We start from the raw sequence: 16,531 nt of genomic DNA, 5'->3' as shown, positions 1-16,531 counted from the left end.
AAGTGAAAAATGCTCTGATTCAATTAACTAAGGGCAAGCTCCCTTAGACTTTTCACAACCAAAGATTCTTCTGAGGATACAACTATGCTAATTAAATAGGTACCTTTGTGCTTCTTAATTACTTTCATCTCTCCCAGAAAGGTATTACATGAAATTTCACAACCATTCTACAGAAGCTAAAATATAATACTGAAAAAAACTAAAACACAGTTTCAACTCTATGGGATGAAATTAAGTTAGAAACTAGACATTCACAGGTAAGTATGTATAAGATAGTTCTACATATGATGTAATAAAATAGAACCCATTGTGTGTAGGTGGAAGAGTGATTTATACATCAATATTTGAATGTTTAGAAGGATTAGAAATGCATCCACTAATTGCACTGCAAATCTATAAAGTGTAAGAAATTCTTTACAGAAAGAAAACAGGTTGTTGCAGGAAACCAGTAAGACAGAAATAGTACAACTAAAAAAATAGAGTGAATAACATATATAATGGTATAACTGATCCATCCATGTTTAAAAATAAAATCATCCCTACAAAGTAATTTACAAACGAACTTTAAAAATTTCACAAACTACTTAAATATATCAATATGAACAATTGTTATGAATAATGCAATTTGTTATTAACTCCACATAAAGGACTACTGTGCTGAAATAATTCTGAAATGTATTAAAATATCTGTCTTATTAAGAGGAATATAGGCAACAACATGTAACATTTTCTCTGTCATCATTATGGCTATCACATATGTAGCACCTAACTGAATTAATCCAGTTTGTGTCTCTGCTTCCAAACCTAGTGAGACTTCTATGTATGTCTTCACAATCATCCATTTCCCCTTTCCTATATACAGCTGTTATCCAGAAAGAACTAGTCATTCTCAAATTAGGTATTGAGACTAATCATATCACAATTCCACTTTTCATATAAAAACATTTTTATCCAGGACTTTGTAAGTATTTAGCACAATGTCCCAAACATAAAGGAGTTCATTTCATATTAATATTTTTTAATATGTGAGTAAATGAATGTATGTAGTTATTAAGCAAATAAATAAGCAAGCGTGGGAGACAGGCATATTGATAAAATCAAACAATGAAATTTTAGCAAGAAAAAAACCATCCAGAGCACTACAAGCATTTTATACTTACAGATTTTGTATGGACAAAGGACATAACTTGTTCTAAGACCACTGCTTGTCTAGTTAGATACCTGAATGAATTGAGAGAAACCTTATGAAGCGTGTAGAGGCAACACACCCTATACTATTGGCAGACAGTACATTCTAGAAGAGTCTATCATATTGACATTTAGCGTGTTGATGCATTTTTCATTACAACTTGAAGGCAAATCATATTTTTGTAAAGGTCAATGGAGGTAGGCACTTAAAGCACTCAAATTTGACAAAGTTATTCATCATCAGTTTTTCTAGGAAACGTACTTGCTCAAATGACAGTCACTAGACATTGCTTTGCTTTTAATTTCCTTTGTTATCATTGTTTAACTATTCCCCATGGAAGATAAAGGTTTTGTTGAGGCAACCAAGAAATTCTAAAGTCTCCTGCTGGGGACTTAATATCCTAAACCCAATTTTCCCCTCCACCAACACATCTTTAAATACTCCCTTTTGTTTCTGATGGGGGGAAAAAAAAGCAACTATCAAAAAATTGAAACCTACTCTACATCCCATGTAGACATCCCTTTACTTTTAAAACCTCCTCGTCATTAAATGACAGAGTTGTTTCAGTGGTTCTCCCCCTAATTTAGTGTTAGGGGCAAATTGCCTAGTGGGAAAACATTCAATTTAGTGGATAATGAGAAATCTACTTTAAAGCAACTCCTAAAGGAAACCTTAAAAAAGAACATCTCAAGTTCTGTTTGTTTTCTCTTGCCATGGCAAAACAACCATAGCCAGTTACTAAGAACCCAATCTACTTCATGTCTGAGTTCTATTATCCTCACAAATCTGAGAAGGAAAAAATTGATCTCCTTAATTTTAAATTAAGAGATCCTCTTGACCTGTTCTTTTCCTATTCTCCATGGCACTTTTCACTTTCCAACACACAAGTTTATTTATTTATTACACACACACACCAAAAAAAAAAAAAAACAGCAGTTGAGAACATCTGTTTATTTTATTCATAATGTATTCCAAACACTCTAGTACATCACGGCGGTGGTGAGTTGCCAAGCAGTGTCTGACTCTTTGCGACCCCATGGACTGTAGCCACCAGGCTCCTCTGTCCGTGGGGATTTTCAGCCAAGAATACTGGAGTGGGTTTCTATTTCCTTCCCCAGGGGATCTTACTGGACCAGGGATCAAAACCGCATCTGCTGCACTGGCAGGCAGAGAAGCCCCGAGTACACGGTAGGTGCTCCATATGTATTTCCTGAATGAATAAATGAATTAATCAACCAACCAAAATGTCTTGCCATTTTTCATTTCAAATTACAGTCATATGGCACATTACATGTTATTAACTTTGGAAGGACACTATAGTTGATAAATTTGAGTTCACAAAAGAAAAAGATCTAAATCTAGATTATAATACAGCTCTATGTAAGCACTATGTAAACACAACCTAAAGAAATGATCTTTTTGTTTTCTCTTAGGCTCTAGCTAAACATGCAAAATAAGTCAGCTGTACTTATATTGCAATATCCACATCTTAAAGATGTTTATTTATTTTTTCTTAAATCTAGGCATCAATAGTGGGAAGGATTGAGATCTCAACCAAAACTTTCTTAGGGAGACATATCCAGTGGGACTAGGTTAGCACTAAGCATATCTGTTTCAAGTGAAAAGATACTCATACTTAACTTGCTATTTCACTCAGAAGCTATCCAGGAAAGTAAATTGTTCAAAAATAGGGAAGACAAAACCTGGGGCCCATTTCATTTCTCCAACCCAAAAAGGAGACTATGGGTTAGCCTCCTATTTTAGCAGATGTTCATGTCTTCATTTTATTTTAAAAATGAACTTAATACATTTAGCCAACATCTCCTTGGGTTGCTAGAGGTTTGTTTCTATTTCAAACTCCAAATGCCTAAGAGCACTCATACTTCAGAATGCTGGAGAACTTACACCTCATCAAAAAACAATAAATTTCATTGGGAAGTACTTTGAAAATACTCAAGTTTAGAGAATTTATCTTACTGACCTTGGAAAAGGGCAGTGAAAAAAAAATCTGAAGAAATGGTTTCTGAATTTCTTTGTCTGCTTATTTCATTTTGGAATTCATCATGCTTATATATCAGCTTGAGAGAACCAAATGATCCTCAAACAACTGGCCAGCAGTAAAGTGAGCATTTGCAAGGAAGCACATCTTCTTGAAAATTATAAGCTAGATATGGGCCAATAAGTGCAGAGTAATTGAGTGCATTAAGATAAATAAACAAATTATGGTGGCAAAGAGGACAAAGCCAACAAACAAATAGGAAATACTGCAGAAAACATAAATTCAAAGTTAGGATTGCTTATTTCTCCATGCAGTAGTGTGTAATGTCAGCCCTACACTGATAATTACTATCTTGATCCTGGGTAACTGTCCCATCTACTCAGCTCTCAATGTTCTTCTCCATACATGAACAATTTGAATTAGATAAAAAGATTTTAGTTTAAAAGGGAAAGGGGTGTGGTATTTCACAAACTTCAGTAAGTAAATTAAACAACAGGAAAACTGCAAGACACCAGGTCAGACCTGCTTACCTCTTAGGCTCTCACTTCCAGTATCCCTGCCCTTCCCCTGCCACTCCTACCCCATTTGTCTGTGGGTAACTTTCAGGAAACCCCAGACGTACTTTGTGAAAATCTCTGGAAGAAATGGACTGCTAACTTTCTTATTCTCCATGAGGTGCCACAGTATGGCTATAGATCATCAATTTAAGCTTATTCTGTTTTGCTACATCATTCATAATTGTATTATTGTTCTCATGAATATAATGCATTTAGAGTGGATAGCAGGCATAAAGAATAACAATTCTGTACTTAACATGCTCAAAGATAGCTATCCCACCTCAGGACAGTAAATCAAGAAAGTATTGCATTTTTACAACTTAGCATTCAAATCGTATTTGCCTATAACTTTTATAACAGAAAATGTAAAGAGACAATAAAAATTTCTCTGTCTTTGGTTTGATATATAATTCTAAAAAATCCTTTCAGCATTAAAATTCTGATTTTAATATTAAATCAACTGCTAGGTGAATATTATACTCTTTCTAGTGTATCTTTATTTGAGAACATTAAAAATAAACTTCTTAAAAATGTTTCAGAATAAACCTGATACTTAAAACACTTTTTTTTAATCTAATGGAGTTTATTTCATGCTCTTATAGTGACACAAAAAAAAAAGGAAGGAGGGGTTTAAAATGGGGCTAAAGAGACAAAAAGCTAAAAAATAAAATTGTTAACCAACTGAAATATCTTCTATATACCTGCAATAAAACATGGAATTTAGCTGTGTATACTGCCACCTATAATTCACCAAACTATAACACATTTCTCTCAAATAAAAGAAGGAAATGCACAATGCTCTTGAACACAATAAAAATTCTGCAGTGACTGTGTGACCATCAGCAATTTAAGACAGCACCATATTAAAATCATGTCCTTAAATGGCATAGCCTTTTTTTCTCTATCCATTTTATTCTTAATTATTACAGTTGAAATAAAACTCTAACTAATAACATTTCTGCCTTTACATCTAAAACTCATCTTCATATGTGGGTAAAATTTAAGAGCATAGAAATAAAAAGAGGAATTTCTATTACAATTTCCATCTATGAATCAGATCTCATGTTTCCATGCATGTATATCCTCATTTTAAACACCAAAACATTACATAGATATGAGACTGCCAGCTAAATCCAAACTAGTCACTTAAGGAGGAAGAAGAGCAGGTTTTTAGAGGGGCCTTTATTTTTAAATTGTAATTAAAATTTCCCATCGCAACAGAACTTATTTCATAAGTATTATTAAAAAGAATCATGATAAAGAACAATAGATCTTTAAAATAAATAAATCATATAAATCATATGTTCTAGGATGATATCTACTCATTCCTGCCTTTCTGAGATAAACACAGTCTTAAATTATTTCAGTTCTATCGACAGAAGAAATATAGTTAATCTGACAAGGAATAATACACTAAAATACAAATAAATGAAGAAACAGAAACTTTTAGAAAAATTCAAATGTGAATTCTGTAAGAAATAACCATACAACCTAGTTTTTTCTGAATTGTCAAAACTATCTATGTATGTTAGAAGCATTCTCAGCATTCCAAAAGGACTCTCCACTAGGAATCTGAAAAACAGGTCATTATTTAAGGATTCTCCAACTGAGAGAGGGCTTCCCAGGTGGCCTAGTGGTAAAGTATCTGCCTGCCAATGCAGAAGACACAAGAGACACCAGTTAGATCCCTGGATTTCTGGACTGGGAGATCCCTTGGAGAAGGAAATGGCAACCCACTCCAGTATTCCTGTCTGGAGAATCCCATGGACAGAGGAGCCTCGTGGGCTACAGTCCATGTTGTCACAGAGTAGAACACGATTGAGCACACAGCTGAAAGAAGCCTCTTCCTAGAGTTTCTAGAACCTCAGTATCAAAGACTGGGATTTTTTCTTTTTTTTTTTTTTTAAATCCAGCTAGTGGAGAAGGAAATGGCAACCCACTCCAGTGTTCTTGACTGGAGAATCCCAGGGACAGCGGAGCCTGGTGGGCTGCCGTCTATGGGGTCGCACAGAGTCGGACACGACTGAAGCGACTTAGCAGCAGCAGCGGTTAAGAATATATATAAAGGTTAACAATCCTAATTTCTTCTCTTTCCAATGTCAAAAGGGACTCACCATGCTGTTAACAGACATGTCTGACTTGTGAATCCTGGAGTTCCCTTCCAGAATCTGCCTCTGTTGTCACGACCAGCAGTTTCGGTGGAGACAGGCTACTGAGCAGCAGCTTCCAGAAGAGGATAACAGCTCTGCTCTAGAAGCGCTTCCTGTTGCTGTCCCTTAGATATTTGCGGCTTTTTTTTTTTTTCTCTCCTGCTTTCTGGAGTAAATCTGAACAGGACATTAAACACTTTTAAGAAACAACTGGAGGGATGTAAATCCTCCATATGTGAACGGTGGTTTTCAATTCTAAACGAAAAAGCGCTATGAAAAGGATAACCTCACCAACTTCCCTCAGGAAAACAAAACTTGGGTACTGCGAGTTTTGTAAATACCTGATTTACATAAGACGGAAACTGACCAATGAACAGCTGCCATCAATCCTGCTCAAGCCAATGAACTTACTCCTTGGACTCCGGCTACGCTCCCACGGCGGACCCTCTACAGACTTGAGCCTAGGTCGCTGCAGTTGGCATTTCCGAATTGTAATTCTTCTGCTGTTCTGGAATGAACTCAATTTCTGATAATTCAAGCTTGACTCAGTTTACTTCACTATTCAGGCTGATAGATACTGCTGTAGATCTAGTTATTCCATGGTTTTATATTTGAATTAATGCTCAAATCCACCCGGAGTTCATTTTTGTAAATTGTGTAAGATGAAAAAGTAAATCTTTCCTTTCATCACAGACATGGAACTTTTCCATTGTAAATCAAGCAAACATATAGTATACTCCAACTCTGATCCATCCTGTTTCACTGATACATTTTAATGTTTTCTTATATGGAAAAATACGGTTGTATCTACTGTGCCCTTTTTCTTTCTTATATGTGTGTACTGTATATTTACACTTAAACCCTTTCATTCTGGTCAGCTAATCCTGGTTCTATTAGCCTGTGAAAAACCTCTCAGATTATTCTTAATCCTTCATGTATAAAATAATTATGACCTAATTACAGAATTGTTTCTAAGGTCCATCATATCTAAACCACAAACAATACAGGTCGGTCAGTTATGAAAAAGGAAGCTGGGGAATAAGAAAAGAAAAAAAATACACATACTATGGTAATCAATAGTTCTTTTTGGAACTGGCATCCCTTCATTTCAGGAGACTGAAGAACAGAAGCTAAAAGCAAGACAGTGTCCCCTCTGACTTAAAATTCAGGACATTCATTGCTTTGAATCTATCAAGTCAATCAACCTTTCTTTTAAACTTAACCCCAAAACACTTATAAATTATAATATCTCCTGATTCTACCTATGGCAGCAAATGTCCTCCTATCTCAGCCATATTTACTTTTGACGTCTTAACATGCTAATTGTGGGGGACTGCTTCTTAGCTTGCCATTCTGACCTTTTATAAAAACAATAAAACAATTCAGAATACTAGCCATTGTACTTATTCTAGTCATAGTTATACAGTCAACATAGTATATACAAAATAAGATGAAAACTAGAAAACAGAACATTATAAGTTGATAACATCACTTTTGAGTAGTAGCAGTTCTGAGACAGAAGGAATGCATTTCATGAGTTTTAAATGAGAGATCAAGTGTTTTGAACACACTTGTCCAGTGGATTTTCCATTTTAATTTGGGTTTCTTCTGAAATAACCCACTTCAAAGACCTTTCTCAAATACAGATTATTAAAAATATAGCCTGTGGAATTGAGTATAACATCTTAGATATATTTTAAAGATGAATAAAGTGGAAAGTTAAAAGGTCAAGCATTCATTCATTTAGTCAGCACATCTTTATTAAGCATTGGTAATGCAGCCAACAACTCTATCAAAATTGGGACCATTCAGCTGAATGTTTGTTAGGTTCCTTGGGCTTATGCAATACATGTCTCCCTTATTCGCCTAGCAGAATGAAACTACATTTTTGTTAAATTAGATACTTGTTTAGGTAGTCTAACCAGACAAGATTTTTAAAGTATTTTGAGAAAACCAGCCATCATCACGTCACTATTAAATTAGAAGCAGCAGCCAGGATTCTCAAATATATATGCTAATGAATAAGCAATAATATTAGGTTTTATTATAATTCTAAGGCTGGGCACTGGTCATTTGCCCAATCCATACCAAAAGCATTACTCAGGTGTGAAAGCTAAATGAGGCTCTCACCCAACTCTGCTGACCTTAAATTTGGCCAAATTCTTGTGGGTGGGGATAAAGAGGAATAAATCCAATGAATCAAAATTAAAGCTGCCTTGGCATCATAGATATAAGTAACTGGGTCCAAAGTCAGGATGTTGGCCTGTAATTAAAAAGCTCAATTTGCTGTTTTTATGATCTCCGTACAAAAGCTTTTTGCTATCACTATTTTCACTTCTTTACTGCACAAGTCCTTCTCACCTTCTTTAGATATGTTTTTTTCTGCTAATCTGTATAGTACTGTTGCCTTTAAAATCATAATACAAACTGCCCTTTTCTAGAAATCTTTGCTTAATTGTTTTTATTCTAGTCTTTTCTATATTTCCCATGCACTCAGCATTCATAGTCATTAGATGTTTAAATGTATTTTTATGCCATTTAATGAATTTGTCTAAATATTTTATATGCATTCTTTATTTATCAAATTGTGATGAATCCTGGAGAAATATATCTATGATTTACATTTTTTTTCTATTCTTTAGGTATTCGTATGGCTCTGCTCCTATCACACCAGCACCAATGCGTTTTTGTTTTCTGAAAGTATAATGAGTTACTAAGAATACTAACAATAGCAATGCTAGACACAGAAATAGCAAAAGAGGAGAATGATAAAGAGAAAGGCTTGAGGCTCAAAATTGGTCATTCTAATAAATTCATTCTATCTTAAGTGATTTTTACCAATTTGTTTTTAATCTGGAGAATTTTTGTACCCATTGACATGAATATCAGTTCAGTTCAGTCTAGTTGCTCACAAGAATATAATAGTATGTATTAAGGAATTAGAGGTAAAATAGTGACTATATCATATAAGTGTTTTTTAATCCTAAAATGTGGACTTTCTGGTGGCTCAGACAGTAAAGAACCTGCCTGCAATGCAGGAGACATGGGTTGGATCCCTCAGTCTGGAGGATTCCCTGCAGAAGGGTATAGCAACCCACTCCAGTATTCTTGCCTGGAAAATCCCACGGACAAAGGAGCCTGGCAGGCTGCAGTCCATGGGGTCACAAAGAGTCAGACATGACTGAGTAACAAACACTTTCACACAATCCTAAAATGTTGATAATTATAGAAATAAAACAACACTATTTTATAATGAAACACCATGTTTTCATTTAAATGATTTTCTGAATCTACACATATGTTTTATCATATAAACTAAAACATATAGAAAATTTAAACTTATCTAGAAGAAAATTAAAGTGTTAAAACAACATGATTATGAAGAGAAGTTCACTGATTTTTATGTTTTGATGTTTAATTAACATTTAGCTAGTTTGATCGTCTTCATTTATGATTTGCATTCTCTTTAAAATTATAATATCCTGCAAAACAAGGACAATGCAAAATTGTCCTCAAAGTAAATACTTTAGTATGGATTTCATGAAGGAGAAAAACATCAAGAAAATCAATACTAATTATTCTCAATAAATATTTAAGGACTATCTCATTCAAAACATCTTGCTATAATATTAGTTAAAATTTATTAAAAGTCTACTATGGGCTAAGAGTTTTACATATATCATTTCAATTTAAGTCTCACAATGACTCAACAAGGTCAATTTTTGTCATATTTTAACAGATGTGTAGGATGTTTAACACACTTTGATAATATTTCAAAGGAGTTAAGTAATTTGACCCAGCTCAGATATTTGCAGAAGCAGGGATTTGAGCCCAATTTGGTGTAATTCTTCATCATTTACTGTATCATCACCCACCACAGTTAGATGCCTTCAGAAATAAGTAACATATAGAACCTTCCTTAGAGGGCCTACATTACACATACTCTGAGTTATTGGGCATACTTCTAAAAGAAATACAGTATTTTTCTTCTATCAGTACTTATTACCAAAATAATACATATTTTATACTTACAGTAAGTAAATAAAATTCCATCATCTTCTTCCTTTGGTGATTTCTTCCTATATTTAAAATTGTTTTTAAGTCATTTCCTTTCATTTCCTGTAGGAACAAGATTATCAAATAAATTTCATTGTTTGATTTTCAGAAATTTCGAATTTAAACAATCTTTTTGGAGTAACATTGAAGAAATTAGTATAAAAATGATGGTTGAAATTTTGCTTAACAAAACACTCTTTCCCTTTTAAAGATCAGTTCAGAAATACATACAAAAAAAAAAAAAGAATATTTGCGCTGTGTAAAATGGGTACATGTCTTAGTTCTTCCTAGCTTTTAACAATCTCTAATAAACTAAGTGAACAAGCCAGTACTTCTTGGACCATTGATCAACTTAGTATATGTTTCAGGAATGGATGAAGTAGAAGTGCCTTCCTTTTGGACATGGTTGTATTATCCGTTTCTATTTTCAGTCACTAAAATCCATGATTCCCATGCGACACACTTCAAATGTGATAAAGAGATGGATGCTTCATAACCTCACTTGTAAGAAAGTTTTAGTCTCCTAATAAACCTCAAAAAATTTTTTAAAAAAAGCCTCCTCAAATATGTTTATGAACTCCTTGGCTCAACTCAATGAGTTACTAGCCATTTTGACTGGTCTAAAATCAGTACTTTTGTTTTACAAAATCTGGATTAAAGATGAACTTTAAAGATTGAACTCCATTTTTAATCTGTAAGTTAATTCATTTTTTGTTTTACCTCCAAAGTAAATCCAATCCGATAGACCAGAGGAACATCACAGTGGAGCCTCAACCTAAGAGCATCAGAAGGCCTGGATTTGAATTTTGTACTAGTTTGCTGAGTTACTTAAATGCTGAACATCCTGAGTATCATTTATCTATAATGTTGGGATGATATTACCTGTAGACATGGGCGAAAATACTACAACTTATCTAAGAATGCTTGACATATACTGGCTATTTAAAAACCACTTTGACCTAAAAAAAAAAACAAACAAGAAATTGCAATCAAATAAAGCATTTTACAGTATCGCATAGATAAGCCTATTTAAATAAGACATCATGGAAATCAGGTTTCTAATAGAAAGAATTATAGTAACCAGCCAAACTGAGAAAGATATTTTTCTTAAATGGACATATCTGTTCTACTATTTGGTCTGTTTACTATTATAATTCTAATTACCAATGTAATTCTCACTCTACATGTGATAGTGTCTCTGTGGTGCCTGTCTCCAATAACATTTTCAAATCCTTTAGAAAAGAATGCTATGACTTGTAACCCTAATCCCAATTTGAGTAATCTCATTCTGTATTCATAAAAATCAAGGGGCTTCCCCTTGATGAAAACAATGTATACTTGCCAGGCAAACACTAGCATTTTGCTGACTGTATCAGTGTCAAAAAAGAAGCAAACTCACTGGGGAAGAAAACAAAATTCTAGACATCTTTTCTGCTACTCATATAAACTTAATCAGGGCTTGCAATTAAATTTTTGAAATTGTTCTATATCATCCTTAATGTTTAAAGTTGCATTTCTACCTCTGGGCCCCATCAGTAAGTAAAACCCACATATCATCCCTGTTAGCTGGCTTTTTAAAATGTGATGTCTTATAGTTTTATTTACAATCCTAATCACATCATTGATTTCAGTAATCTTCAGTAAGAGTAATTATTAATGCTGTCAAAAGCAGAGGTTGGAATTCAATTTTTTTATTTTCCTTTAAAAAAAAACCTGGATAATTAATATTAAGCTTAATAATGTGACTCTAGAGGAAACTCAAGTTTCCTATTATTGACTATGTAATACAGCAAAGATAATGTCTTCACTTAAACTTCTACACATACCCCAAAATACTTATATGAGCCACAAATGGTTAAAAAAATGCTAGGAGTAGTCACTCATAACACAGAAGTAACTAATTTTCTTTTTCATATAGGCACCCCACCAAATTCTATCTGATTGAGTATTTTTCTGTAATTTAAGACAACAATGAAACTATCTTGTCTACTAATGCCCCCCAAACTAAGGCACATGAAACTTTTACTAACTGAGGTGTGTCTTAAGGACACTAAGAAAAATTTTAAAATAAAAAACAGGATAAACCAATATAAAGAGATGAGACATTTTGAAGAAATCAGATTTTTAAATATCCAAAGCAATTTTTATGGAAGGATAAGATTTAGGTAATGCATTTTGATTTTCAGAAAAAGAGGTCATGATGTAATAAAGACTGTCATTCCATATCAGATCTCTTTATTTACATTCTGAAAGAAGGTGCAGAACAAAGCATAAGTTTCCAAAGGATTATCTATTTTTCACTATAAGACACAATATGTGAAGAAGCTGACAAGAATGTGAGTGTACTCAATGTTGATCACCCACCCCATACTCAGGAAATACATTTGGAAACAGTATCAAACACTATTGCCTGATTTTAAAATACTCCTGGACTTCTTACTGATCAATACCTCTTAGAGAAAGGATGAGTATAGCATCTGAACTGAAATAGTATTATTAGAAAATGATATTTTGAGCATTAGGATATATAATTCATGTTGCTTTCATTTGCTCAGACTATTGTAAAAAATCCATAAATCATTTTCTTGTTCATGTATTGCTTAAGTGCAATTTGTCATTCTGCATTAAAGGGCTGCTTCAGCTCATCAGTGCTTTTAATTCACTGTTTAGAGTTTAACAAAATGCTGGGCCTGTCTGATAACTGAAAGACCCTGAAATGTGAAGCCACATCAATATTAACAAGGTTAAACAAAATGGAGAAAACGTTTCTACATTGACTATCAAGTAACACTTAATAGCTAGTATTCTCAGTCCCCCAAACAGGTTGGTTTGGTCCCCATTGGCTTCAAAGCATTAGAACACAGCAACTAAAGAGTTACCTGAATGCTTATAACATATAGCATGTATATGCTATAAATTTTTTCCAGCAACTCTCATCAACACTCACTCTCCTGGAGATGAACCAAAACAAACAGTATGGCATTGGTTCGAAAGCCTTGCCTTCCCACCTCTGAAGTTAGGTTACACTGCAACAAATAAACCGATTTCACGGTTACCCATAAGAGCTGCCATATAGTCCAGGTCCTTTGCCTTTGCTCTCTGCACTGTGCTTGCTGGGAATAATAAGTGCAGTGAACCACCCAGCTCAACCCTGGCAGGGGTTTGGCATTTGAAAGACTCCTTATTGACAATTTAATTTTTTTTTTCTTCTATTTCTTTAAAAAAAATTCTCTCAAAGCTCTGGGCACACTGCAATAATAAGAGGATTTAGAAACAAATTGCTTTCAAGTCAAGTTAAATCACTGCAAACACTCATTCATCCAAATGCTAGTTAACAAACTTGTTTCCCTTCCGCCTTTCCCTGAAAAGGGCAGGGAGGAAAGCAGCCGCGTTAGTTAGTTTCAAAGTTTGTAACTGCTGTGTACAGAAAACGTGACTGTGAGATTCTTAGCGCCCACCCTCGCCTGCTGCCCTTAGAGGACAATGAAATTAACGAGGTTTATCACTCACACACCAACAAGGACTTCTAAGAAGACTGATTTTGACAACCAACCCTCCAAATAATAGTAATAGCTGCTTTCCCCCATGTTTTAGGATACAGTTTGCGTTGGCCCAGAGAGTTGGCGCTCCTGGAGGGGGCGTGGGGGAGGGAGGAGGGTTATGTTAAGGATTGCTTCTCCCCGCTGGTTTCAGTTATGAGCGGGGAGGGGGTGAAGGACGCTGCATATAAGATATTCTGTACTTCAAAGAGGTCGTCAGCCCCACCACCCGGGCTGTTATTTATGTAATCACGGCCACACTAAATTCTGGGGTCCGCCGAGTGAAAAAGCAAAGGGGGGAATGTGCTCCATTGACACAGCAAGGAAGAAAGTACACGGGTTTTATTTAAGACGCATTTTTTAAAGATAGAGTTAAAGTGTTGTTTTGTTCCTTGGGTGACGGGGTGGGGCTGTTTAATGATTCCAGGGTAAGGAGGCAGAGAAGGTTGCTAACGCCAATGTCTGAATCGTGGCCCGGGACAACATGCTGTTGCAATTACCCTTGGCTGGAGCGACGTAGAGGGAGGCCGACCGAGGGCTCGTGCTTGGTTCTTACAAGAGGAAGACCCCGTCGTCACCCCGCCGATTCCAGGGCGCCTTGGAGTCTAGAAGTCAGAGAGGCGAGACCTCTAGAGGACCCCGGCCGGCTTCGCCGGCGCGGATCCTAGCCTCTGCGACCCAAGAAATCCTGCAGAGCCCCCAACAGGCCGGCCCAGCCGAACCAGAGCCCCAAAGCAAAATTCTCTGGCTTGTTCTGTGCCACTTTCGCCGCTAGGAGACGCCTGTAACCCACGTTTGTGGAGAGAGTTTCCCTTTCAAACACAACTGCTATCAAAAAAAAAAAAAATGCAGCTCAAGTATTAACAGTGGATGCAGTGATTATTTACAGGCAAATCTGGCCATCTCTCCACGTTCTCATCTCCACCTCTGGAAGCTCTCTGGCTCTAAGCGAACGTCCAAAGTCTGCTCAAACTTCATCTATGTTTTGAGAACACAGCCCCCCTCCCGCAAACAGTTTCTGGATCTGCATTGTCATTCAGCCGCATGCTTCTCACACGCAAACACGCGCGCGCACACAAGTGTTTCCATACGTACAAATGAAATATTAGAAAATTACCGTCATTTTAAAAATGCTCCAGGATTATTCCGATGAGTCAGCTTGAAGACCTCAAAACATTTCATTTCAATCCTGCAGATCTAACGAAAAATCAGGAAAGAGGAGGGGGAGAAAATACAGATGCAATGCCATTATTAATATTCAGATACACTATAATCTCCTTTTCATTGATCCACAGGTCCTTTTAGAAACTGACGCTCCATTCTCAGCTGCAGACGTGACGCTAAAATCATTTTAACTGCGGCGGTTTTCGCTTGGCTTTGGCCAATCGTCAGTTTACTGCAGCTGGAAAAGGATTAGCCATTTTTGCTGGCATCCTTTCCTTCCAACCGTTCAAAGGCTGGACCTATCTCCATGAAAGAGCCAATGGGGGCGGGGGGTGGGGGGAGCGGCTAGAGCAGCAGACAGGCACTCTCGGGACTCGAGGAGGCAAGCCTCAGTCTATATTCCCGGCCATGGCCACTCGCCCTTCTTAATTCCCTGCCAGGAGGGAATGACAACATACCTCAGGATCGGATAAACGACTCTCCTTTTCCCGCAGGTTGTGGCGGTGTTACTCCCGGATCATTCATTACCAGGAAGCCCCAAGGGATCTTTCTATCTTGTAGCATAAGAAGGCAACTGAACAAGGGCTGCATTGGTTGAATAAACAATCCCCTACAGCCCATTAATTAATACACATTACGCTTTAAAAAATCTTTTTGGAGAATTAACATTCAATCCACTCTAGCATTGAAGAGTTTGCGCTATATTTTAACTTCACAAGAACTGGGTGCGTTCACGCGCCGCTTTGCCCCGGCGCTTCGCCGAGAGTGAGCACTCGGAGCTCCTCAAGCGCATCCTTCGGGGCCCCGGAGGTGTTGTGGGGACGCTCCGTTGGGGCTTATACAGAGCGGTGAGCGGAACCAGGCGGGATGAATGCGAGTGCCGTGGATGGGTGTGCAAGCGCGTTCGCAGATACTCGCAGCCTCACACACACTGGGGCCCCGCGCGTGCACGGCCCCCAGCCCATGCACCTACCCTCACCCCCGCCCGCACACGCGTTCACAGCCGCCCCGCTGCCCTCATCCTGCGGTCTCGCTCCAGGCTGGGCAAGAATCGGTGCTCGGGTCTAGTGTAGGGAGGAGGGGGAGATCGCCAATTGTCAGAAAAAGCAGAAAAAAGCCTGTGCGCGCCGCCGCCGCGTCGCACTTGGCAGGGGGAGGCGCAGGGATATTCGAGGCGCCTTGCAGCGAACGCGAGAGCTCCGTGCCCGAGGCCAGAGAGTCAGCGCTAGGCTGGCGGGCTGGAAAGCAGAGCTCGAATGAAACTCCTCAGTCGTCGATCAAAAGGCTCTCACCTCAAACCAGGTCCCTAAGCGAATTAATCTTTTGGTAAGATACTGTGGATGTACGTTTAGGAAGGGAAGAGGCGAGTATAAAGCGTCTGCACGTCTATAGGAGCCGTCAGGGTTCATCCCTGGGCTTGCATCCCCTGGCTGTTTGAGACCCACCTCCGCTCCACACTCCAGCTGTCTAACCCCCTTTCCCCGCAGCCCCTTCAGACCTTCACACTTAGTTTGACACAGCCTACGCCATATCTGTTTTTAAATGTCCTGCTAATCTCCGCCAGAGTCCTTTAAATTGGTAACCCCAGCCAATTAGTGGCCCCTCTGCTACTTTTTCCTGTTTTTCTCGGTGACTTATTTTCACGATCAGCAGCAAGGAAAACACCTTAAAGGAAAAAGAATATTAGCGTCATTGGAAACCCCGCTCCTGGGAGAGGATACCGCTGCTGCTATTATGTTTTCGCATTTGCTGATGCAAACAGGGAAACCTCTCTATTCCCTCTCGGTTACCTGCGGCTGGGGACTGGGAACTTTCCGTGGCAGAGTCCCCAGCTAGCACCTCGGGACCTGCCGGGCTGTTCTCGCTCTCACACTCAC

The 16,531-nt window shown here is 37.5% G+C and overlaps 1 long non-coding RNA gene across 2 annotated transcripts; it reads right to left on the bottom strand.

Moving 5' to 3' along the window:
- Positions 1–2,125: 2,125 nt before the first annotated feature.
- Positions 2,126–15,208, bottom strand: LOC138422964 (uncharacterized). Of its 2 annotated transcripts, XR_011250085.1 has the most exons (6): positions 15,113–15,208; positions 14,608–14,687; positions 13,991–14,095; positions 9,928–10,014; positions 5,860–6,072; positions 2,126–2,399 (listed from the first exon to the last, which is right to left on the bottom strand). It is a non-coding gene; the product is annotated as an uncharacterized lncRNA (long non-coding RNA). The 2 variants fall into 2 exon arrangements; XR_011250084.1 differs by lacking the exon at positions 13,991–14,095 and having other exon boundaries at positions 15,113–15,182.
- Positions 15,209–16,531: the final 1,323 nt, after the last annotated feature.

Source organism: Ovis canadensis, chromosome 17 (genome assembly GCF_042477335.2).
Source record: "Ovis canadensis isolate MfBH-ARS-UI-01 breed Bighorn chromosome 17, ARS-UI_OviCan_v2, whole genome shotgun sequence".
In the NCBI taxonomy this organism is placed as follows: domain Eukaryota; kingdom Metazoa; phylum Chordata; class Mammalia; order Artiodactyla; family Bovidae; genus Ovis; species Ovis canadensis.
This window is presented reverse-complemented; position numbering and strand designations above follow the sequence as displayed.